This window comes from Erpetoichthys calabaricus, chromosome 1 (genome assembly GCF_900747795.2).
Source record: "Erpetoichthys calabaricus chromosome 1, fErpCal1.3, whole genome shotgun sequence".
In the NCBI taxonomy this organism is placed as follows: Eukaryota; Metazoa; Chordata; class Cladistia; order Polypteriformes; family Polypteridae; genus Erpetoichthys; species Erpetoichthys calabaricus.
In genome coordinates, this window is record NC_041394.2 from 320,375,751 (window position 1) to 320,401,331 (window position 25,581).

Sequence of the window (25,581 nt, forward strand, 5' to 3'; positions counted from 1 at the left end):
GTCATGTGAAGAGAGCACATTACACATTCTACCAATAAACATAACCTGCTTTAAAAATAAACATAATCTGATGCAAGGGAAAAACCTTTCTGTAGCATCAGATTGTACACTGGCATCTGACGGCATCAGTGGATGAATGGTAAACGTGAACGTTACATTGTTGCAGGTACCGTGTGTGCTCTCTGTTATTCAGCATTATGATGATAACGTAGAAGTTGATGTATGCTTGAAAGAACTGGCAGCTATATTTGTGAAAATATTAACTGTAAAATATGCATTTGAAGTAAATGGTGTGTCAAAATGACTGCTAAGAGAGCTGATAACAAAGAGCCACAGGAGATGCAGATTTCAGTATTCAAAACACCTGATTTATCAAATCTGCCTAACACCACCACTAGATGCAAAGATAACACTACAAGACATCCACCTTCAGATGTATGCACATCTAAACTAATAACTAAAGAAATTTAACAGTACTGTCTAATTGGAAATGCAAACATGCCATGACAAAATAGCCGCAGCGTTTTACCACGTTGTATCTCCATAGACCAAGATACTTATCTAAACTGTATTTGCTGTCATGTTGTTATGATGTAATAGTAAAAATGACAAAGATATTGTAGCAGACAGAGGCAATTTTCAAATGTGTGAAGCCCAGAAGCTACAGTAGTTTATGTGTGTGTATCTGTCTATCTCCACTGTTGCAGTGCTCATTACAATGTACAAGTTAATTATTAAGCTTCAGTTACCTTGTGCTACTGAGTTCCTGAATTGATAGCAGCAATTTTAGCTTTTCATTTTCTCTCAGGGTCAATTCAGTATCTTTTGCTCTCTCCCTGAAACCCAGATGGCGGTTTAAAATGCATTGGCTAGAGGAATTGGGGGCAGGTGTATTAGGAAGAAGGCCTGTGGGTGTAGCCTTTGCAGTGCAGGATTTATACCACTATTCAATACACACTATAAACACTAGGCTGCTCCTGGACACTGTTTCGTCCATGTTTATCAGTTTCTGCTGAGTCTTTATGAAAGCAAATCTCTAACATGGCCCTCATGTACTGTGCCAACAATCAGAAAATCAATTAAACTTGCTAAACGTCAGTATGGGGATAAACCTGAGAATGAATATAACAGCATCAATGATTCACGCACACTTTGTCCAGGATGAGGGATTCCAGCTGATTTCAAAGGAAAGCTTAATCTAATCTCATGCACATTTTTTCACACCAAACTTAATTCCTTCTACACACGCTTTGATTGCTGTATCAAGCAACTCATCATTTCATTGCACGCAGTACCACATAATTCATTATTTTCTGTTTCTATGCATGACATAAGAAGGATTTTTAAATTACTTGATGTAGATAAGATATAGGCGCCAAATGGATTTTACAGGTGTGTTATGAAAACACTAGACAAAGAGCCCGTTTCGACAACGTAAGATGAAACGGGCACGAGTGGAATAGTAATAAGTATAAGCACCACAATCCTGATATTGGTGTATTGAATGAATGCATAATTGAATCAGAATGCGTAATTAGGCCTCGAGCTGTAGTCGAAATCGCCTTTCAGGCCTCTAGAGCTTTAATCGAAGTTGCCTTTCTCTTTGAATTTTCGCGGCCGTAAATCCGCCGCCTGCCGCAATGTCGGTCTCATAAGGTTTTTCAGGCAGCTGCGCAGAAGGTGACTGCGCATTCAGCTTCGGACGTGCGCAGAAGGCGACTGCGCATTCGGCTTCGGACGGACGTGAGTGAGTGAGTGAGGAGGCTGGCGAATTATGTATTAAGATTTAGCAAATGATTATCAGATACACCTTTAATGCTTTAATGAAGGTAGTAGGAGGATTTGTAAGTTCAAATCCCACTACTGGCACTGTGCGACCATGAGCAAGTCACTTCACCTGCCTGTGCTCCAATTAGAAAAACAAAAGAAAAGTAACCAATTGTATCTCAAAAGCTGTAAGCCTCCTCAGATAAAGGTGTCAGCCAAATAAGTAAATAATAATAATTTATGGAACAATCTGAGGTCTCCACCTGCTTCAATGGGCCAACTGTCCCTATTCCTAAGAAAACAAAAATGGACTGACTGAAGGAACACAGACAGATAGCTTTCACCCACACTGTGATGACATGCTTTGACAGACTGTTGCTGGGTCACCCTTAAACAGAACACTCTAGGTACTGTAGTCCGGAATGCCTCCAGTCTGCATACTGTCCAGAGGCAATAACATATCCCATTAAAGCTGAAAGTCTGCACTTCAACTGCATCTGAGTTGTTTCATTTAAAATTCATTGTGGTAATGTACAGAACCAAAATCAGAAAAAAAGTTGTCTCTGTCCAAATATTTATGGACCTAACTGTACTTCATATCATCCTGGCATATTTGAATAATAAAAACTGCTATGCTGAAGCCCAGTGTTTTAACTCTGTTTTACCATGAAAGATGACCACCACCAAGCTCTAGACTTGGGACCTCTGCAACTGAGTTTAGGAGTTTCTAATTAGCAGATCTCAACACTTGCAGATTGGTAGCACAATATCCTCCCTGCTGACTCTTAGCAAATGCACAGTGAGTTGTGTACTAAGTCCCCTTCCGTACTCCTTTTCCACCTATGTCTGTGTGACACAATTCATCATTAAAATTAAATTAAATCATTAAAATTGCAGCTGATACCATCATAGGCCAGACACCAGCAAAGGCCTGATGATCAAGGATATTCAGACAGCTGACAGAGCAGAGGTTTTACCCTCTGATTCAGTGATGTCAGGACAACAATCTCACCCTTTACAGATATGGCAGTAAAACCATCGAAATGGAAATAGTCTTTGGCAAGTAGAAAGCACACTACACTCCCATCACATTTGGCTATTGTCAAGAAGGCTCATTAATGAACGCCTTTATTTGCTCAGATATCTGAGAAACAACTGGATGTTTCTATCTGTTCTCAATAACTTCTTCAAGTGCACAGTAAAGTCCATCTCACTGGCTGTTTAACATCATGGTACAGCACCTGCACTCCTCAAGGCCCTATAGCCCTGCAGAGGGTGATGTTTGCACTAAATATTATTGGCTACAAGACAGCTTCTGTTCAGGACAATTATAACACATCACGGTCTGTCCACAGACAATTCCATATCCCTTGCACTTCATATCATCCTGGTATATTTGGATAATAAAAACTGCTATGCCAGAATCCTGTTTATAAAGTACAGATCAGAGTTTAACTCTGTTATTGTATCATCAAAGACGACATCCACCAAGCTTTAGACTTGGTACTTTGTGCAATCCTCTGCAGGTGAATTTAGAACTTCATAACTAGCAGACCTCAGCACGTGCAGACTGACAGCATCATCTCCTCCTCACTGACCATCTGCAAAGGCAAACACTATTATTAAAAACCTTAACCATCCAGCACAACTGCATTTCTCACACCTCCTTTCTAGCAACGGGGGCCATCCATGCTCCCAAGAGTAGATTAAGTGAGAGTTTATGTCCACAGAATGTAATGTTTCTTAATTTGGTAATAATAACAAATACTGCACATCGGTCAGTTTTGAATGATTCATTGGAGCAGAAATGCTCGCCTGTCTAATTCACACTGACTCCACTACATTCAGACCATGGGAATGGCGCTATATAAATGAAATTTATTATTAATTTCATCACTGCAAGAAGGTATACAAACAGGAAGATTCAAAGTTCTAGAATAATTTTATTATCTAAACTCCTTTACTTAATGCACAGTACATTTTACTATTGGATTTTTTTCACTTTAAGTGCTACTCTTTGCAGTGATCCTGTGAGTTATGAACTGATTACTGCACTTTTTTGGGATTCACTGTGACAACCACCAACTTCACACACCTTCCCCATGCATCTGTCACCTTCTTCTTCACATATAATTTACATCTCAGACTTTTCCCTCATGTAGATGCCTGTCTTTGTTTACCCAATCATCTGTAAGTTCTTCTTAAATGTTTCTCATATCATTCCATGAAAACTCTTGTTTCTTATCCTTTCTCATCGTGTTCTTTTACTCGTTCCACGCATTTTTCTAATATTCCTTTAATCTTTAGTATCTTTTTATTCTTAATAACTTTGTTTCTTTCGCACCACACCGACACTTTTCCTATGTTTAATTACACCCATAGATTACCTTACTTCTTTGCAGGTAATTACTCAACTTTCGTATATCTGTGCTTACTAACTATTTCGTGTTCGTTTCACGTCTTCACTCAAAATGCCTCACAAAGAACACACAGGCCTCATACAGCATCCAGTTGTGTCTCGGGCTAAGTAGCCAGAAGTTCTTTGCAAAATCCACATAATCTGAATACAAGCGTTTCTCTAATTTTGCGATGCTTGCAGTACTGACACTTAAGAACCGTAAAGTGTAACTTTATGTAAATAAACATACAGGGCGTGGCTGTATTGCAAAAAGTTATGCAGTATGCTAATTAGTTTTTTTTAATAAAACGCACATTGTGAAAACAGGCGAAAAACACTCGGTCCTAGATGCCTTATACTCCCAAGTTATCTCCCTCTTCTCTTTTCGTTCTCGCAGCCGGAGATGCTCTCCCTTGCCTCATTTCACGCGCGTTCAGCTAAGGCCAAGTTTAATAAAAGAAACTCGGCCTCCCCGACACCGCGAGGTGACCAGATATCTCCACCCCTCAGATCTTTCAGCAGTGAAAGAAAGGGGCGTTAATATTATGCAAATATGGCGTCAAAGTATGCCAGTTTCTATTTGCTATTTATAAGAAAAAAAAGCACAGTACTTCGAATAATCGAACCTACTGAAGCTGTCAGGATTCGGAGATATCCCAAACTGGACAGACACTTCGCGCCTTATCGCTCCGATTTTCCTTAAAGACCTAGGAACCGAATGTTAGGGTGTCGATCCCGCCCCTTTTTCCCGTTGCCCTGGTGACTGCCGGGTTACGTGCTGACGCTCGTTGTATATGAGCGCGAGCGGCGGGATCTGGTTCCCTCTTTTACCGCCATCCGCGCGGCGTCTTTCCTGTGATCGTGAGCACTACTGCGCAGTATAGCGGAGTCTAGCCGCCCAGACACGGTAAGCAACAAAAGCTCGGGTCAGTAGCTGTCTATTTAGTCCCCCTCCTTAGCTGGAGAAGTTAACTTTAAAGCATGGTGGGGATTTAAAAAAAAAAAAAAAAAAAAAGACGGAGTGCGAGAGAAAATGCCGCGCCTAAAAGACGTTGTACGCCAGAGAGTGCGCGTGTGCTGAGAGTGAGCGGAGGCCAGCTTTTCAGGCGCTTTTTTCCACCAGTCTGCCCTCCCGCTTGCTCACTCAGTAGCTCGCGCGCGCAGCCATTTAGGCGAACTGCCTTAGAACAAGCTGTCGGCGCGTGTGCGTGAATTCCGCCTATTTACCTGGCTCTGTGTTTCCCAACTTCACGCTTCGCTCTGGGGTGGCATTCTTTATTGAACGTTGTTGTTTGTCAGCCATTCTTTTTTTTATGTTGCGAGCGTAGGCGGAAAGGGAATATTTAAAGGCAATTATTTTTTGGCATCACGTAGTGTGGATCATGGCTATTGCTTCGTGACACGCGGGGCGGCTAACGGTTTCACTGGATGGTGTCAGCGGGCCTTTAGTTGGGGTCTTGGGTTTGAAACCCTTACATTCGCAAGCCACCATTTCAGATTTTTTTTTTTGCTTTTCTCATTTTAAACCCTCCCATAAAATAACGCGGCGAATGTACGTAGCGTCTTCAAGTTCACGGCTGCTTGATGTGGCTTGGAAAAACCTATTACATAAGATATATTTTAACAGAGCTCCTACTGGTTGTTCATATTTGAACGTCGTCTTTTCAGTTGGCACTCTCATTTTTTTGAGATTTTAGTAAGTGGCCGGTGAGAGACGTAAAAGGGGGATGTGGCCAACTCGTCCGAGTCCACAATCCCGGCATGCATTCATTCCATCGTCTTTTATTTTTCCACCCCCTCTTTAACCCGTGTAAAGCTTCTGAAAACACGTGGTGACTTAAGTGTGTGCGAGAGAAGGCGGCTCACACGTGTGTTTGGAGTATTTGTGTAATACGGTTCCTCCATCGTTGTAACATTTCTCAACAGGCCTCGTCGATTTGTTTAAAATAACGTTAGTTAGGAGTTGAGCACATTTATGGTTGGTATGATATTGAAACGATCGCCTTTATACGTTGAAGTATACATAATTTTTTCTGCTCCCGTGATCCGGTGCGTATTACAAGATCGGTATACATTACAGCTGTTCAGTTAATTTTTGACAGTTGGAGCAGGTTATGCGATTTTCTCAGGGTCACACCGTGAGGCAGAGGCGAACATGCTTGCGTAAACAACGGTTCTCCCGAGGCCTATTGTGAAGCTGTCAAATTTTATATACTTTTTTTTTTTATTTAAACACCTAACATGAACAGTTAGTTTAGGAAATTAGCTATATAAAAGCTACAGATGTGTTGTAAAGCAATTCATTTCATATAGATTCTTTTTATACCTCCTCACTACTGCTTGACTGGTATAAAGCACTTCAATTGTGTGAGTCATAGCATGCTACTTCAGTATACGCTGTTACCTTTTAACTAGAACACCTTTCCTAGTTTAATACAGGTTTAACGGTTTTAAAATGCTTAACTGGAAAAGGTAATGTTCAGAAATGAGATCCTAATCAACCTAAATGAAGTGATCAAGGGTTTTTTTTATCTGGAGGAAGCGCTGCTGACCTCAGTTGGTTCTCAAGCTAAAACACTGGGCTCTGCAGTTTAAGGTTTGTAGTCAAGTCCTTTTGTAGCCTTTGGTTCACTTGGTTGTGTCACTTAACTGGATCATACACTGGCTGTGAAATCTTAAGGTGCAATATAAAATGAAGAGGGGAATGGTGACCCATTATCTTGCTGTGTGCAGGGACTTTCATTTCCAAAAGGAAAGCTTCAAAAAAGTAATGTCCTGAATGGGATGCCATTGTTGATTTGGTGTTCAGTCCTTTATATCCTTGGACCTTAAATGTTATACTGTAGGATCTCTCTGGCTGATAGTTGAATTTCCAGCTTATTTCATATGTGACTTCTCAACTTTCAGGGAGATTTTTTATTTAGCCAGTATTTTGTATTATCTTACAGAATGATACTGCAGTGCTCAGTTTAACTTTGAACCAAATTATGGAAGGTTTGATTTTTTTTTTTCTTCTCTCCATAAATGTTAATACCAAAGCCTCATAGACCCCTTTTTGTAGTTTGGCCATTGCTATAAAGTATGTATGGTATGCTAAAGAGGAGCACCGGATTCTTTTATTACCACTTGTGTTTTTATTAGTGAGCAGCAGTTTAAATGACCTAAAAATTTAAGCCTGAAGAAGAGCAGAAAGGTGAAGTTCAGAGATTTAACAAAAGTTTCTGAAGTGAAGAAGTTCTATAAGGAATTTTATTGACTTTGTTTTTAATAGAAGGGTTGCTCATGTAATTGGAGGATTTTATAGATTGGGAGATTTTAGCATGGAATTTCTAAAGAATATCATCAAGGGCTACCTGGTTTATCTTACTACTAGTCATTTAGCCCGTTACAATAACGGGCGCTAGAACAGTAGTGCATAAACATTAGTAGGAACAGTCTATATTAAATGGCAAGGGACTTTGACCTCATTCTTTTTGTTGGTCGTATTTTTATTTCTTTCAGCCTTTCTTTTGTTGATGTTTACTTGCTGAGCTGACCGTTCTTTGTGGGCTGCCGCCATGTATTGTGTGTCTAATTTTCTGTGACAGTAATACTGTCTTGTGTGGCTCTATTCAATAAGGGCGCGCACAAAAAGGCGAGCCTCAAAAGGGCGACCTCAATCGCCTTTTTGTGCGCGCCCTTATTGAAGGATACTGTCTTGTACGTCCGCTGGCTTGTACGTCCGTAATATACCTTTAATTTACTCTGGTGGTAATACAGGCGTGCCCGTCGGTAATATGCCTTTAATCTCCTTTGACAGTAATACTGGCTTGTATGTGGCTGTAATATGCGTCACTGTATTGTGTACCTTTAATTTCCTCTCGCAGTAATACTGGTTTGTATTTCCGTAAAACGCCTCCAACTTTCTCTGACAGTAATATCGCGAGTCGCACCGTGCCCCGCGCATGTGCACTTCATCAGAAGACACCCACACACGGACACCTGGACGCACATAGGGATTTTATATATATAGATATAGATATAGATAGATAGAGATATAGATAGATAGATGTGTTGATGCCAAATTGATTTAGTGACACTTTAAATTCGGTAGCTTAAAATGAGCACTTTTTAATATCTGTGCCAACAAAAAAAAAATCTAAGCTTCAACGCCACATAAATCAGCAAATGTAGATTTTCGGGGCATTCATTTATAAAACCTCATAAAAGCTGATTTTGTAATATACTTCACATCAGACTTGTCATTAGGGTGTTTTGACAGGGTTGTGACATTTTCAGGGTGCAATGCTGGTTAATAGTGCCTCAAAGTAATGTTGACTAAGTCAAATTAAAATTTGAAATGTCAAGCTGTTTGTTCCTGAATGTTAGTCATTTTTGCCTGAAATTTCTCCCAACTTGAAGGCTACCTTTGTCGTGTCAAATGTCTTGGTTAAAGATTAGGTAAGTTTTTTTTCCTCTTGCATTCTCATTAACTCTTGACTTTTGAGCAGGAGTTCCCTGATAGCAGTAATGTATGTGTAATTTGTGTTCACTACTGCATAATTGTATAGAAGGAAACTCCACTAGCTTCCAAGTCTCAATGATTCTCGGAGATAGTGTCTGCTACTTCATTTTTGCAGTTAAGTGCTGTGCTGTTTTAGCAGTTAAACTCCATTTCTTCTCGCTGTGGACAATGTGTTGTATGCCATAGATGTATACATTTTATTAGTATGGCTGGTCTCCGCATCAAAGAAACAAACATCATGAGCTGATACATGTGTATCTGGTAATGGTGGATGTTTTAAAACACTTAATGTAGGGCTGGGTATTATGGTTTATAAATAATTTAGTGATATTTTTAGGCTATTACCTGATTAAGATTCAACAGTAAATCTAAATATTGTGAAATCTCTTCTAAAACACTTCATAAATGCTCAATTTAATCCTTTGATTCCTGCAATCACACCAGTATGACGATTGGTAGTCCCTGTAGGCTACAACACATGTCTGCATTAATTATTGTTTATATTCATCAGTAGTTTCTATTAACATTAATAACATTAATGGTAATATGATAAGGCATAATGTTATAACAGATTGATACTATAGAACAAGCTGTATCACTTTCAGTCTCGTGGTTTTCATCATTTTCTACTGTCCATTTTAAGGACTTTATGCCAAAATGTCATCTTTTAGTAGTATGCTACAGAACAGTTTAGTTTCTGAAGCTGTGCATAAGATTTTCAGTCTTCTAATCAATCGCCCTGAATCTCCCCTTCCTTGTGGGCTTCTCACTTCTGGTGTCAAGTGCCTGAACTCGCTCCTGTGCTGTGCAGCCTGTGACTGATGTGGAGCACCCGTCATGTAATGCAGATGTCCTGTGGTGAGCTCGGAGAGGGAAAGAATCTCCCGTGGAGCTGAAGAACAAGAGCTCTCTGCTTGCTTGTACTTCTTCGTGCACACTTGAGCATGTGGTGTTTTGAGTTGATCCCATGCTAAAGTACAACTTAAATTCTTTACTGTTTGTTCTTTTCTTGAAATTTCCACAAAAAAAACTGACCCGTTGTGTTTTTATATATATATATATATATATATATATATATATATATATATATATATATATATATATGACCATGACATATGTGTATAATGTACATAGTCAAATATAGCAAAGGCTAATATTCTGGCCATCTGGGTTTGAGAATTTGCCTCTATGGCTTTGGACTGCAAGATTTAGAGAGTAGAGTAGTGTAATATAACAGACTAGACAAAGAGCCCGTTTCGACAACGTAAGCTGAAATGGGCACGAGTTTGTGTCAGCAGTGTATGAAGAACAAATAAGTAACGAAGAAGTTGTTTTGTAATGATTGTAGTCTGCTTTACTCATTACTGTACAGGCTTGTACTGTTAGTTGATGAATTTTCCAGGCCTATAGTATAATATGATGAATGTTCCAGTACAATATGGAATAATAAGTATAAGCACCACAAACCTGATATAGGTGTATTGAATGAATGCGTAATTGAATCAGAATTTGTAATTAGGCCTCAAGCTGTAGTCGAAATTGCCTTTCAGGCCTCTAGAGCTTTAATCGAAGTCACCTTTCTCTTTGAATTTTTGTGGCTGTAAATCCGCCGCCTGCCGCGATGTTGGGGTTGGATGTCGGTCTCGTAAGGTTTTTTGGGCAGCTGCGCGGAAGGAGACTGCGCATTTGGCTTCGGACGTGTGCAGAAGGCGACTGCGCATTCGGCTTCGGACGGACGTGAGTGAGGAGGCAGGCGAATTATGTATTAAGATATGGAAAGACTGTTATCTGAACCAGTAAGTTTAACAGTAGGTTGGCTGTTATTCTGGGCTTTTAGGTATATTCCGTTATGCTGCTGACCCAATAAAAACTTGTCTACCAGGTTCAAAGGGTTAAAACACATCGAGTCTATTCAAGGTATCCCCCAGCTTTAACAGTATCCCCCAGCTTTAACGCTGACTTAAACTTTATTTCACCACCATTGTACGCAAGTCTTGGCTTTCATATATTTTTACTTGTTCTTCGTTTACCTGGCATTTGCTGACTCCTGTATCTTTGTGAGTTTTCTTATTGTTTCTAAAACCTGAGCAGGTTAGGTTAAGAGTGCACAGTAATTAATGATTGATTTCTGCAAGCCTTTAGGTTTTCCTTGTGGAATGATCATCTTTATCATATTACATATAGAAACAATTTTGTAAAATACAAATGACATATGTATGTATGTATGAGGTGGAGTAATTTTAAAGTCTCGGCTAAACAATTGAGCAGTAGCAAGTCAGATGTGAGTAAATAAAGAACAATGTTAGGCAAATGGCAGCAGTTCTGATTTTTTTGGTATTGTCCTCTGTATGCAATATAGAAAATGGAAGATAGCAGGGAAACTTTCAGGGGAAAAAGGAGAGATTTTTTTTTTGTCCAGATGGGTTATTCTTTTAAGATCCAGCCACTTTTGGGGGGGAAATGTTGTATAGTTTTCAAAAAAGTAACTTTGTTCATTCGTTTGTATGGCTGAATGTGGCCAAAGATTATAAAAAATAAATAAAATTCCACTCCCCTGCTTTCTGCTAGCCCTCTTCAAAGATGGCAGCTGTCAATTTTTTTTTTTTTTAGCTTTGTCTGCCTTAAAGATGTCAGATCTCTTGAATCAATAAACTTGAATGAATCAAAGGTTTTACCATAAAGTAAGGTTTCTTATTCACTTATGACTGATTTTCAAGGCATAAGCTATTTAGTTTATAGCCTTTTAAAATGTGATTGGACACCATCCCCTCCCCCACTCCTTTTTTTTTTTTTTAGTGGCACAGAAAAGGTAAACTGTTGTCTTCCATTCTTTAGAGACCTTGTTACATAGGAAAACAAAGTTTGAAATCCTGAAAATTGGAAGTGTGGGAATCCAATAAGGATTAACAAATTTAAGAAACATGTAATTTTTATTTTTGGTGGGGCAAGAATTTTTCTTCTGTGTAATCTCATCTATAGGAGAGTAGTCCACCCACAAAAATGGTTGTGTTCAGTTTGGTTTTTGACAGAGGGAGCTGAAAGAATTGAATGACCTAGACAATAAAATAAGTGCACTTCTTAATGCTTAAGAAATGGGAACGTATGATATGCATCATCTATGACAGTGGTTCTCAAACTGTGGGGCGGGCCCCCCTAGGGGGGCGCGAAGATGTGGGGGGAAAAAAAAAAAAAACTAATCGAAAATATGAAAAGTACATCTATTGAAACCAAAACAAATTAACTTAAACTACATTCTGATACTAGAAAAATAAATAGATAAATGTTGATAAAAGTTAAGTAGGTATAATAAAATATGCATCTATGATATATCATTAAAGAACAAATTGGTATTGGTGGGCTCCTTTCAAAAAAAAACCTTACAGGGGCGCGATTAAAACTTATGAAAACTCAGGTCGCAAATACTTAAAGGTTGAGGAATGCTGATCTGATAATTGTTTTAACGATGTGTGAGCTGAAATTATCAAGTACGTCACTTGCTATGCATAACAATCAAATACACGTTGAGTGTCCATGCATTCACTGTCTCATTATTGCAACAGGATTGACTACTTCAGGTGCATGCATAGTGAGCGTACACAACTGAAGCTAGCGTAGCTGCCTAAAACTGAGTGAGGAAACAAACCTTTAATTGCAAGATGTGGATCATCCTCACTTGTGTGGTGCTGGTTTGGCTATGAAAAGACTGATGTTGCTTAAAAGACTGCAATCTGAAAACTTGCCACAAATAGTTTGCCATTAAAGACAGCTTGACAACTAACTTGTTTCTCCATCTGTGAAGTGAAATTGATCTAGTATGGAGCCCCATAGGTGTCGGGCAAAAACAAAAAACAGTTTGAATGAATTATTAAACTGTTCTAGGGCTGGGTGATATGTACCAAAAATTGTATCTCTATTTTTCAGCTGAATGGTGATATACAATGTGTCTTTTTTTTTCTGCCCATAAAAAGACAGTTCTGAGTCACACATTTCTTAAATGCCACAGAGGCACTTTTAGTAAAATACAGCTGTAGATGAACATGAGAAATGGCTCAAAAATAAACTATCGGCATATATTAAATAATAATGCTCCTTGAATAAAATGTTCCTTTCCTGCATAACAAGACTCACAGCTGTGCAATTAAGAAAATGCAAACAGAAAAGATACAGAGCAAAAATAACAAAAGGCTGACTTGCTGTTTAAAAAGTGGGTTTCCACTGAAGTAGAGTTCTTTCTTTACCAAAGTGCTTCTTCTTGTGTGTAGTCCTGTACAAACATCTAGGACTTTGTGCAAATAACAAAACATGTAACAACTGACAAAACGGAACAAGTGAAATCTTTCTTGCAGAGAGAAATGGCCCAGGTGAAGTAGGCATCTTCCATACCATGTCCTGTAACAAAATAAACTTTTTAAAATCAATTTCATTTTTATGTACAGAGGCAGATCACTCAAAGGAAAATTAACATTCATCTATGCTTAGTAGGGATGTACAGTATAAGATTTAATTGTGTAAACTGTGTTGTGTAATATGTAACCTACAAATAGATTTTGGTAAAATCTGCAAATAAGTGAAACAGATGTGTATATTTAGACCTTTTCAATCTCAAAGACTTCTGAATTTAAAATGCATCCCTGTCTCTTAAGCGGAATGGTGTCTCTGGTGGTGAAGTTTTGGTGACGGTTGCTAGGTCGAATCCCACAACCGCTTGAACACTTCTTTGGGTACTTGAGCAAAGACCCTTAACCGCAATTGCTTCATCCTGGGTATGATAACCTGCATTTGGCACACAGTGCATGCTCCCCTTCCCTTTCCTGTCTCCTGATTAGTCCCCCAACTCTTGCGTCCCCACCGCTGCCGCCAGATCTCTTAACATGCAGTGAGAGTACACTGCATGCAGCAAGAAATGTTTTATGTTGATTTATGTGAGAAACTATTGCTTTATGTTCTTTTAGAAACCTGAGGTTTTTTTTTTTTTTTTTTTTGGAAGAATATTCAGCCCTGTTAGGAAATGGGGGTTGGGGGGGAGGAGGGATTGGCGATATAAGCCACTGCTTTAGTAATGTTGCACCACTTTCACTTTTTCTCTGATAAGGCACAGCATGGGTATGAGTTTTGTAATGTGGTTTGTTTTGGGGCAGGATGCTGGGAAGGCTTCACGGTCTGGGCTGCAACACTTATTTTCACACATTCTTCGTACTGCACTACTTGCATTGTTGTAAATGGTGGAAGAGATTAGTAGTGCTCAAAGCTTTTATCGGGACTTGTTTTCTGCATTCTCTACAGAAAACCTTCTGCTGCTCATCTGAAACCTTGAACCAAAACCATCTTTAAATAATTGAGCCATTGTTTTTTCTTTTTACCAACCAGCTCTTCTTTGATAGCTTCGTTCATGTCTTTATCCATCTCCAACCTGTCCCAGCCTGCAAGACTTACCTTGAGGCGATGGAGGAGGAGTGAGTTGTGTTCAGAGAGGGAAAGAGGTGGAACAGTGTGAAGTTGTGTGAGACAAACTGGGAGAAGAGAAATGTGCACTGGTGGCTGTACAATTATAATTTTAGTGCAACATAGACTAGTGGTGGTATTTCTGAGACAATTCCTCTTCCATGCATCTCAGAAAAAACAATTAGCTTTTCTTGCTATTAAAACAATATGGTAACCTTATAAATAATATATAATATAACACAATATATAACAAGCACAACACACTTTTAGTACTATGCTTAATATCCTACATGCTTAATATCCTACTTAGTAGCTTTTTAGCGTTGGACCCGAGCTGCAAAAACCGTGCTAAATGCATTAGTTCCAAGTGGCATTCGGGCAACTCTGCAGATGCGTTTTGCATAAGCATTAGAACAGAGAATCACAGAATCCAACTTGTACCTGTGCTATTCAAAAACTGCTAAACGTGTAAAGAGTATCTGAAAAGAAGCACGCTATTATTGTCCCGACTATGATGTTAAATGTGGAAAGAAAATCCGAAAAGAAACGCTCTATTTTTTGTCCCAGCTGTGACATTGGATTGTGTCTTTCACTGTGCTTTAAGATTTGTCAAACAAAGGACTCCTTTTGAGATTATATACTGTTTTGGCATCATTAATATTATTATTGTTCATATTTTTATTCATCATTACTATTTTTGTATCTGCCTTATTCTTTTGAGATTTAATTAAAATATAGTTTTATATGGTAAAAAAGCAACATTTTTTACATGTTCTTTTGGAATAAAATGCAGTGCTATGGAGGTTAGATAAAACAATATTTTTTTTTTTTTTTTTTTTCCATAAAACGTTTGGTGCCAAAAATAGTACCAATAATAAAGCTAAGAACTGGATTTAATAGGAACAAAACTGAGTCTCCTTTCTTAGTCTATGAAATCAACTTTTTTTTTTTTTTTTGGAACACACATCATCTACATTTTCAGGTAGCAACTGTGACCTTTGGGCATACAAAATATCTTCTGCAGTCGGAAAAACATTCTCTCTTGGAACAGAAGTTGCTGGAGTTAAGAGATTTTTTGGCCAGTGGGACAGTAGTGGGTACTTTGGAGAATTTTTTTCTCCACCATTTTGATGAACAGTATGTGAGTGCAGTAGTGAACTCTTTCTTGTACATGTCAGCTTCTTGCTCTATCCCATTCATGGGCTGTGCCACTGATTCAGTGAAATCTCCAAGCAGATCTTTGAGAGCAGTCTTTTTGGGAGGTGGTATTTCCAGCTCAGCACCATGTTGTTCTGCTCCCCTATCTCCTGTTCCCTCTGATTTCTGCATCTACAAATAGTATGGGGTTTCCTTAAATATAAAAATGTTATTAGTTGCAAATCAATTTTAATATCTATAGGTAAACTGACAAGTGAGGAACAATTTGGTCAGGTTATAAGTCCTGTCCAGCCTTTAATATGTGACTAGTGTGTCTGTTTCATTACATATCAGTATTTGAACTAGGGCTGCATCTAACAATTGTGGTGATCAATTAATCTACAGATTTATTTGGTTAATTGGAATAAAAAAAGCTTACTTTTATTACCAAAGTTTAGAACATTTTTAACATTTCCCATGACATAAGTAAGAATTATAATTCTTCTAACTGCATATTTTTCACTCGTAGTGTGATAAAATACATATTTTTTTCCAGTTAAAGTAAGTTCAGCGCCATTTTTAAAATTACCTACATGGTTGTTACTTAAAACAATTAACTTCTAACAGTTGAACTATAGCTGCAACTCTTATTACATCAGTAGATTTAAAAACACTCTTAAATTATAATAATAATAATACATTTTATTTATATATAATTGCTTCCTCATTGTCACCAACAGGGCTGTGGAGTCGGTAGATGAAGTCAAAGAATTAGACTCCTTAGTTTCCGGTACTTCTGACTCCGACTCCTCTGTATTTAATATGCTGATGTATTTTCCATGTTGATTGAAGGAAGGCAACATACACAACATTTAACCACATAACTACTGGCTAGGAAGCTGACTCTCTACCGTATTGGCCAGTTAAACAAAAAACAAAAAAAATGAAAACCTAAGGTTTTATTTGTTTTTATCAAGTGGCTATAAAGTTGTAGCATGCATAAAAATCAGGAACTTTACCAGTTCAAAAAATATAAGCCACATTCTTTGGTAGTTTTTAAACAAAAACAAAGCTTAACTACATGAATAAAAAAGTTTATGTATTAAACTTGGAATACAGTTGTAGAGTAGAATAGCTGTTAAATTAATCCAAAACTAACTCAATGCAATGTTCTAAGAAACAGAATTGCTTCTGCCAGATCCTCTTTCATGGAAGCTCTTAAATCTGACTTGATTATTTTTAGAGCTGAAAATAGTCTTTCAACACTGACTTGGGTGGTTGATATTGCTGTTACAGTTCTAGCAACATCACTAATAATCTCTGGATCAATAAGGATGGCTTCTTCTACAGTCGATTTCGATGAATGATCATATTTTTCAACTACTCTTTTTAAAAAAAAAAAAAAAAAAAAAAAAAAAGAAAAAACCTGCTGGAATCTCTATTTGGACATTTACTGATTTGTTTGTTTCATGCATAGGTGACGTCACTTTGCTTTTGAAACTTCCATTTTGTCCAAATAGGAATCGGTCTAATTCTTCATTTGAAGAGTTACCAGTGCTTATAGCTTCATCCAGTGGTGGTGTTTCAGGTAATAGTAATCCCTTCATGTGAAGTGCTACATCATAATGCCTTTTTTCCATTAACAATCTGGTCACTGCTCAACAAAATTCAGCTCATTGGATCAACATAAATAGCAGCTAACAATATTTGATTATCCAGTAAAAGACTTTGCTTCATTGAAGATACAATGCCATCAGCTGTTAACCCTCCACTTTTGTTCAGGCAATATATCGAGCTCTTCTATTCCAAGAAAAATTTACTCAACAAAATTCGGCTCATTGGATCAACATAAATACAGTCGACCCTTGATATATAGTGCATCCGGAAAGTATTCACAGCGCATCACTTTTTCCACATTTTATGTTACAGCCTTATTCCAAAATGGATTAAATTCATTTTTTTCCTCTGAATTCTACACACAACACCCCATAATGACAACGTGAAAAAAGCTTACTTGAGATTTTTGCAAATTTATTAAAAATAAAAAAAAACTGAGAAAGCACTTGTACATAAGTATTCACAACCTTTGCCATGAAGCTCAAAATTGAGCTCAGGAGCATCCTGTTTACCTTGATCATCCTTGAGATGTTTCTGCAGCTTAATTGGAGTCCACCTGTGGTAAATTCAGTTGATTGGACATGATTTGGAAAGGTACACACCTGTCTATATAAGGTCCCACAATTGATAGTTCATGTTAGAGCACAAACCAAGCATGAAGTCAAAGGAATTCTCTGTAGACCTCCGAGACAGAATTGTCTCGAGGCACAAATCTGGGGAAGGTTACATAAAAATTTCTGCTGCTTTGAAGGTCCCAATGAGCACAGTGGCCTCAATCATCCGTAAGTGGAAGAAGTTCGAAACCACCAGGACTCTTCCTAGAGCTGGCCAGCCATCTAAACTGAGCGATCGGGGGAGAATGGTCTTAATCAGGGAGGTGACCAAGAACCCGAAGGTCACTGTCAGAGGTCCTCTGTGGAGAGAGGAGAACCTTCCAGAAGGACAACAATCTCTGCAGTAATCCACCAATCAGGCCTGTATGGTAGACTGGCCAGACAGAAGCCACTCCTTAGTAAAAGGAACATGGCAGCCCGCCTGGAGTTTGCCAAAATGCACCTGAAGGACTCTCGGACCATGAGAAAGGAAAATTCTCTGGTCTGATGAGACAAAGATTGAACTCTTTGGTATAAATGCCAGGCGTCCCGTTTGGAGGGAAACCAGGCACCGCTCATCACCAGGCCAATACCATCCCTACAGTGAAGCATGGTGGTGGCAGCATCATGCTGTGGGGATGTTTTTCAGCGGCAGGGACTGGGAGACTAGTCAGGATAAAGGGAAAGATGACTGTAGCAATGTACAGAGACATCCTGGATGAAAACCTGCTCCAGAGCGCTCTTGACCTCAGACTGGGGCGACGGTTCATCTTTCAGCAGGACAACGACCCTAAGCACACAGCCAAGATATCAAAGGAGTGGCTTCAGGACAACTCTGTGAATGTCATTGAGTGGCCCAGCCAGAGACCAGACTTGAATCCGATTGAACATCTCTGGAGAGATCTTAAAATGGCTGTGCACCGACGCTTCCCATCCATCTTGATGGAGCTTGAGAGGTTCTGCAAAGAGGAATGGGCGAAACTGGCCAAGGATAGGTGTGCCAAGCTTGTGGCATCCTATTCAAAAAGACTTGAGGCTGTAATTGCTGCCAAAGGTGCATCGACAAAGTATTGAGCAAAGGCTGTGAATACTTGCGTACATGTGATTTTTCAGTTTTTTTATTTTTAATAAATTTGCAAAAATCTCAAGTAAACGTTTTTCACGTTGTCATTATGGGGTGTTGTGTGTAGAATTCTGAGGAAAAAAATGAATTTAATCCATTTTGGAATAAGGCTGTAACATAACAATGTGGAAAAAGTGATGTGCTGTGAATACTTTCCGGATGCACTGTACGACTGGCCTGACATGCGAACAACTTGCTTTACGACCAAAATTTTTGTTTTGAATTACGTCCAACATCTTGCATTACGACCCGAATGCGGTCACATGTATCCGCTTGTGCGATTTGTAAACAAACAGCCGAGAGCGTTTGTAAGCGTCACTCGGAACCCAGATACATGTGTTTGTGGATGTAATTTCGGTCAGTGCAGTGATTTATATAATTTTATTTCGATAATTGCTAAGGAAGGAAGCGAAGGTAAAGAAAGCGATCACAATCGAAACGAAGAAGGAAATTGTGTGGAAATATGAGAGTGGCGTTCGTGTGACCGATCTCGCTAATATGTACAGCATCTCGAAATCCACCATCTTGACAATTTTACAAAGAAAAGATTTGTATAAGGAAACTCCTTCCAAACAATAACCACCTTCCATTTCATTCTCCTTCCTTCCTTCCTTCCTTCCTGCAAGCCAAAGATGTCAACGTAAATGGTGAGTACAGTATGAAATTGTTTCTGGTAGACTAGGCACTTTTTTTTTATAACTTTTTGGTTAGTATATTAGAAAAATTGTTTTTGGTAAATTATGCACATTATACAACCCTTTTCTGTTTTAAAAAAAAAAAAAAAAAAAGTTGTGTTGCTGTGGGTGGTTTGGAACACATTAAGGGCATTTCCATTATTTCTTATCTGAAAAATAGTCTTGACTTACAACCAACTTGAGTTACAACCAGCCCTCATGAACGAATTGAGTTCGTAAGTCAAGGGTCCACTGTAGCAGCTAACAATATTTGATTATCCAGTAAAAGACTCTTTTCTTCATTGAAGATACGCCATCAGCTATTAACCCTCTATTTTTGTTCAGGCAATATATCAAGGTCTTCCATTCCAAGAAAAATTTACCAGGTGTTAAATCTTCGTATTGCAACCTCTTGGTGGCAGTAAAGGGGTAAGTTACTCCAGTTTTTACTTGTGCCCACTGGCTTTCAGTTAGTCTTTTTTTAGTTCAAGCAAGCACTTTACCATCAAGTAAGTGCTTCACCAGCGTGGTGTTTGATCCAAAATGGCTCCTTTTCCTGCACGTCTTTTCAAAATGGCATCGGTTACATCTGCAACAGTTAATTGCATCATTTAGCCAATTAGAGTTGCTGCATGACAATCTTTCAGTCCATCTCTTATGCAGAACTGTCCTCTGTCTGTTTCTTCATCTACTAAATTAATTTTAATTGTGCTTAACATATAGAAGCATTATCTGTCACAATACATAGAATCTGTTCGTTTTTAATTTCAAAATCTTCTAGAACAGGTGGTGTGCAAAGTTATGCTAAAGTTCAGCTCTGGGTGGGAGCATATGTAGAGAGTACAGACAGAACCCCTGAATGCACATCCAGTCATAGCACACACCTACACCTACATCATTACACTTGTTTACACTCAAATGAACTTGTTAAACACCTTATATCTGAAATAAAGTAAACTTTTTTTTAATGTACCATAATCCAGATTACAGTATGTGAATGTCTGGTTGTATAATAGCTCAGCTGAACTTCACACTAGTAGTAACCCAACTATGCACTTGGTTTTATTCTTACATCAGAAGTACTTTACTTATGACTATTGTTTGTGAAATGGGACATTTGAACTTGCTGTATTTTTTTTCCCTGTACAATTTAAATTTATTGGGTACATTTTATTAGGTACATTTTTGCCAACTCCAGGTACCCAAAATTATCTCCGACTCCACAGCCCTGGTCACCAGGGATGTAAAATGGTTCTAAAGAAGTTGAGTTGCAATGCAAAAATGTAAGCATGTCCATATGTTGTCTTGGCTAAGGTTTGCTCCTTTTGTAAGTTATGTTGCCTGTAGCGGAAAAAGACACTCGGATGGTGTTGAGGTAGCAGGGATACATGGGTAGGTCTTTACAACTCTGGCCAGACTCTGAGGGAATCTTGCCTCATTAGATTTCTACCAATGCAATTGATTTTCTTCTTTGGCAGCTTGTTTCTGTCCAAAGTATGTCAGGATCTTATTCCTTAAAACCTGTCTGTAGATTTCTTCAACTTCCACATTTATCATTTTCACTGCGGTTTACTGTGCCAAGGAGAGAGTCAAGTAAAGTGACAGTGACAGCAGTTACAGGTCCAGCAGCTGTATTACTGGTGGAGGTATTAGCAGTAGATTTTGTGTTCTTGATACTATTGCTGATCCGTTTAACTTTTCACTTCAAGTGCCTGTAGTTGAGCTTGTACATGGAACACTTGCTAAGGTGTAAAACTTCAGTTTTCTTAACTTTGGGTCCAGTGCAGTAGCAAGGACTACTGTTTGCTGTGGAGTCTAAAAATGTGTCGTCCTTACTCCACCGTTGCAGAAGCTGCTCTATAGCAGTGATTTGGAAAGCCTGCACTGAACTTGGCTGAAGTGTACCAAGTGGGGGTATTGCAGAAATCTGTTTTTCTCCCCACTTAAAATTACGGTGGCGCATTCAAAAGGTTTGAGCAGTGGAAAGCTCTTCAAGCAGGCTTCATTGCTCAGCTTTTAAGTTAATGTGGAACTTGTCTCCCTGTGCGACAGTAAAGCCAGACAGTATTGCAGTTATGGGCCACCTTCGCTCAACCAGTTGACTAATCATGTAGAAGGAGCTGTTCCATCTTGTACTTGCATCCTGTACAAGTTTGTACTTGGGAGTTGTTCCCATCTGTAGCTGTTAGGTAGATGTATATATCTTAATTATTTATCAGCTACATACTATTAAATGCAGCACACAAGACAGTGTGCTGCTCCAATAGCTTTTGAAAGGGCACGATGTTTCAGAATTACCATCTACAAGGTGTGGCCAATGCAATGTATAGCAGACCATCCATACATCTCTAAGATACTTACTGCAGTTGATTTTGGCATCATGCACAATAGCAACAATTTTGCTGGGAGGTTTCAAATCCGCATACAACCACCTCCAACTAAATAACTGTTAGAAGCTGTATGTCTCATGGTGATAAGGCAGACTGACAATATGTTCGTCTTCTCCAGTAAAATGGCATGTTACTCCAAGGTTGGCTTCAGTTGCCATGCTTGTCCATATATCGGTGGTGATTACAGGTTTGTGTTTGGTAGATTTAATGCAAGTCTTCACTTGTTGAAATGTTTCTTGATATTTCCTCTTCATCAGTTTTATGTATCCTTGAAGGCTGAGTGAAATCTGGATTGAGCATACGAATCATTGCTTTAAATCCATCATCCTCCACCATTGAGTGGTCTCCTGTCCGATTCCAGTATATATAGGGCGCAGACAGGGCAGCTGCTTGCTTAGGTGTGCAGGCGGCATTTTTCCACAAAATGTAGTCTGACGTGTTGTGGCGTTTTTATGCTGGAATTAAAATTCAGTACAAGTCTTCAATCAATATTTTTACCTCGAGCTTTGCAGTTGACAAGTGTTATTTTTCTGTATTTTAAAAATAACATTAGCATTTTTTAAATTTAACAATTAAACTTTAGAAGAGTTGTAAAATTACTTGGTCAGGACATATTGTTGTATGTATGACAATGACTGTGCCCTCTGTTAAAAAGCATTTAAGAAAAGACAACTTTTGTTAGTGCTTAGAGAAATGGATTCCATGTGATTGTGATGAACATCTGTATATTCACCATGCATATCATCGCGTTTTTCAATCATGAAATTTTGTGGCATGAAATACCATCACATTCAGTGTGTTTTATATAGTATGTGTGTATGTATCACTTTAATTTTTGAGAGTTTTAATAAAAAGCCTTTGAATTGGATTTCTGTTTTTGTCATGGTATTGAAAGGTATAGGGTATCGTCAAATTTCACTGGCATTGGTATCAAATACAAAAATGGTAGTATTGTGACATCCTTTGTTGGAGCCATAGTTTAGACTGTCAAGGCAAAGCATTTCCAGACGTTTCCATGGTCCATGAGCAGAAGTGTTCAAGAGCTGACAAAGGCCCAGACAACTATTTTCCTGACATTTTCTGTAGTGTGGTTGTTACGCAAGATAAGCCATTTCAAACATGTTGTATTGCATCAGATTTAGTGATGCTGTTATCGATTGGCCACTGATCTAAATCTGCTTGTTTTCACTACAAAAGATTAGATTGGTAAACTGGACGATCGGTCTTCTTCAGCCCCTGTTTATCTAAGCTTTACAGTAAATGAGTTGTAGTTCTCCTTTACATGACAGGTTACGGTAGTGTACAGAGTAGCAAGTCAAGGCATGTTTTACAGAGAGAGAAAAATGGAATACAGGCAGATAGGGACTGTAGGTTTGCTCTTAAGTTGAATTTGCAAGTCTGAACAGATTCATTATTTTCATAAATGCTATTGTTGACCGACTGCAGCCAAGTGCTCTGCCAATGAATGATGGAGTTTCACCTCTCTGACCTTATTATTCTACTTTATTTTCCATGGTGATGGTTTTTCTCTTTACTGTATCACCAGCACTTGTATCAGATTTGTTTGAGACATTGTTGAAGGGTGAAGACAAAAGGTTAAGATGAGCTTTTCTGCACAGCACTGTTCACGTTATCACAGCGGGAAGGCACCCCTCGTCGGCACGTCTGGTGTACTGACGAAAGACAACTTTCTGCTATGTACAAAACTACAAGCAGGTTTGGTATTGAGAATGAATGGGGGTGGCGAGGGATGGTTCACCACCCGCCCACCACATAGTCACCTTCACTTGCATGCAGTATGCTCCCTGCAGCATCCGCCCACCAAGAACAAACAGGGTGCGGCCAAAGGCAGGTAGTGAATTGCCCACCACTGCCCCCATTCAACAGGCAACCACATGAGGCACACTACAATGCTGCCCCATTCACCCTCCGTGGCCTCTGTTCAGCCACAACCAGTTCACTGCTTGCAGTATCACGAGCCGCCCACCAAGAATAAACTGGGCAGCTGTTCGAGGGACAATGCAAGGCTGTGTGGTGGGCGGGCATCGAAAAGGCCTCCCTTCACCCCATCCAGCCTCTGTCCAGTAAGGAGCAGTAACTGCGGCAGTGTGGTGGGCGGGCAGCAAACCACCCCATCAAGCCTCTGTCCTGCACATGAGCGATAGCTGCAGCCCCGGGGAGTATGCACCCCTAGGTCACCGCTTGCTGTGCACCCAGCTGTCCACTGAGAATGAATGGGGTGCGGCTCCCACCACCCCATTCATCAACCGGAGCTGCTCAAGGGACACTATATACTGCACGAGCAGTGAAACTGCCCCCCTCCAGCCTCTGTCCAGCCACCGCTTGCAGCATCCCTAGGCCGAAGATGACGGAGTGGCAGTTACTGAGGAGCCTGCGTCGTGTCCCCCAGATAGATGAAGGAGCAGCTGTGGCCCCGTTCGTAAGTCGGATGTCCGTAACTTGAGGACTGTCTGTATTAGCCTTCATGTTAAAGAAAGTGGAGTAATAAACTGGGGAAAAAGGAATTGGAGAAGCAATCCTGTGCAGTTAAAGGGCATGGAAAGGATCTTTAATGAATTCAGATGTTTTTACTGGGGGCGAGGGGTAGTTAAAGTTGAAATGGCTGCTGAGTAAACAAGACACTTGTTCTCGTAACAGCAGACTTTGTCTTTTACTTGTTAAATGTGTTCTTGATAAATATCTTACATACATTTGGTACATTTTGGCTTTAAGAGATTTGTACTGTTGTGTCAAAACAAATTTTGGCAAATGATCTGCATTATTAAGATGGTCGTGAATTAAAGTATCTAATCCATGCTTATAATTACACCTCAAGTATTAAAAGATGTCAACATCTAGCTGGTTCACTGAAGATAAGAAAAAAATTGTATAAATACAGTAAATGTATATTTTAACTGCACAAAACTGTAGTGCAGTTAATAATTTACAACCTGTAAATTCAAGTATATTTTAATTTAAGCAGTGTTTAATTGCTAATATCGATTGATTGTGTGAAAATATACAGGGTGAGGCAAAATGAAATACCACATTTCTCGAGGTCATTGCGTGAGGTAGAGGTTGCCAGGGTTGTGGTGGGGGTGCTTTGATAGGCAATCTCTTGCAGTTATCCGTCTGCTGCATACCTTGGTTCGGTGTGCACAGTGCTTTCGCTGTTGAAGTATTCTTCAAAAACAACAAATCCATCATCACTACGCAACACACCTTCCGAACGCACTTCAGCATTCCTCCTAATGGTGACGTCCCAAATCGGGGAAAAAGATTCTTCAGTGGGTGGCTAAATTTAGACACAGGTACAACATTGAATAGAAAATCTTCAGGCCAACCTCGGCCTGAAAACATCCAAGCTGTAAGGGCATCAATTTTGCAGTCTTCTAGACATTCGGCACGCAAACATGCTTCTGCCTTAGGCATTTCCAACATGTCTTTGAGGAGGATTTTGCACAAGGACTTTAATTTCCAGCCATACAAAATGATGGTAGTGCAGAAACTCGCTGAGAGAGACTGGGAGAGTCATAGAGAGTTGTGCGCAAACATTCTGCAAACTGAGATACCATTGTCATTTGAATGGTTGTGTAAATAAGCAAAACTTTCACTATTGGGCTGAAACCAACCCTCATGAATATCGTCAGTGACCTCCACACAATGAGTGTGCGCTGTTGCAGAATTTGGCATTGCAGGCCCTTACTTTTTTGAGGAGTGGGGAGCAACGATCAGTTACTTCAGAACATTTCATTGAAATGTTAGAACCTTTTGCTGTCCCCAACTGGAAGAAATGGATGTGGTGGATGCCTGGTTTCAACAGGATCGAGGAACAGCTCATATGGTGTGGAGGCTTTCACATTCGCCTGATCTCTCTCCATGCGATTTATCTTCTTGTTGGGCTATCTCAAGTCAAAGGTATACACACACCAACCT

At 39.3% G+C, this 25,581-nt stretch overlaps 1 protein-coding gene across 4 annotated transcripts in view; it reads left to right on the plus strand.

Annotated features, from left to right (window-relative positions):
• Positions 1–4,909: 4,909 nt before the first annotated feature.
• Positions 4,910–25,581, plus strand: part of nap1l1 (nucleosome assembly protein 1-like 1) — a 119,617-nt gene continuing 98,945 nt past the window's right edge. For 3 of the 4 annotated variants that reach the window (XM_028818315.2, XM_028818297.2, XM_051919611.1), the window contains exon 1: positions 4,910–5,072. The gene's annotated coding sequence lies outside the window, so the exon portion shown is untranslated. Of the gene's footprint in view, positions 5,092–25,581 lie in introns of all 4 variants that reach the window. The other variant, XM_028818306.2, reaches the window with a different exon arrangement.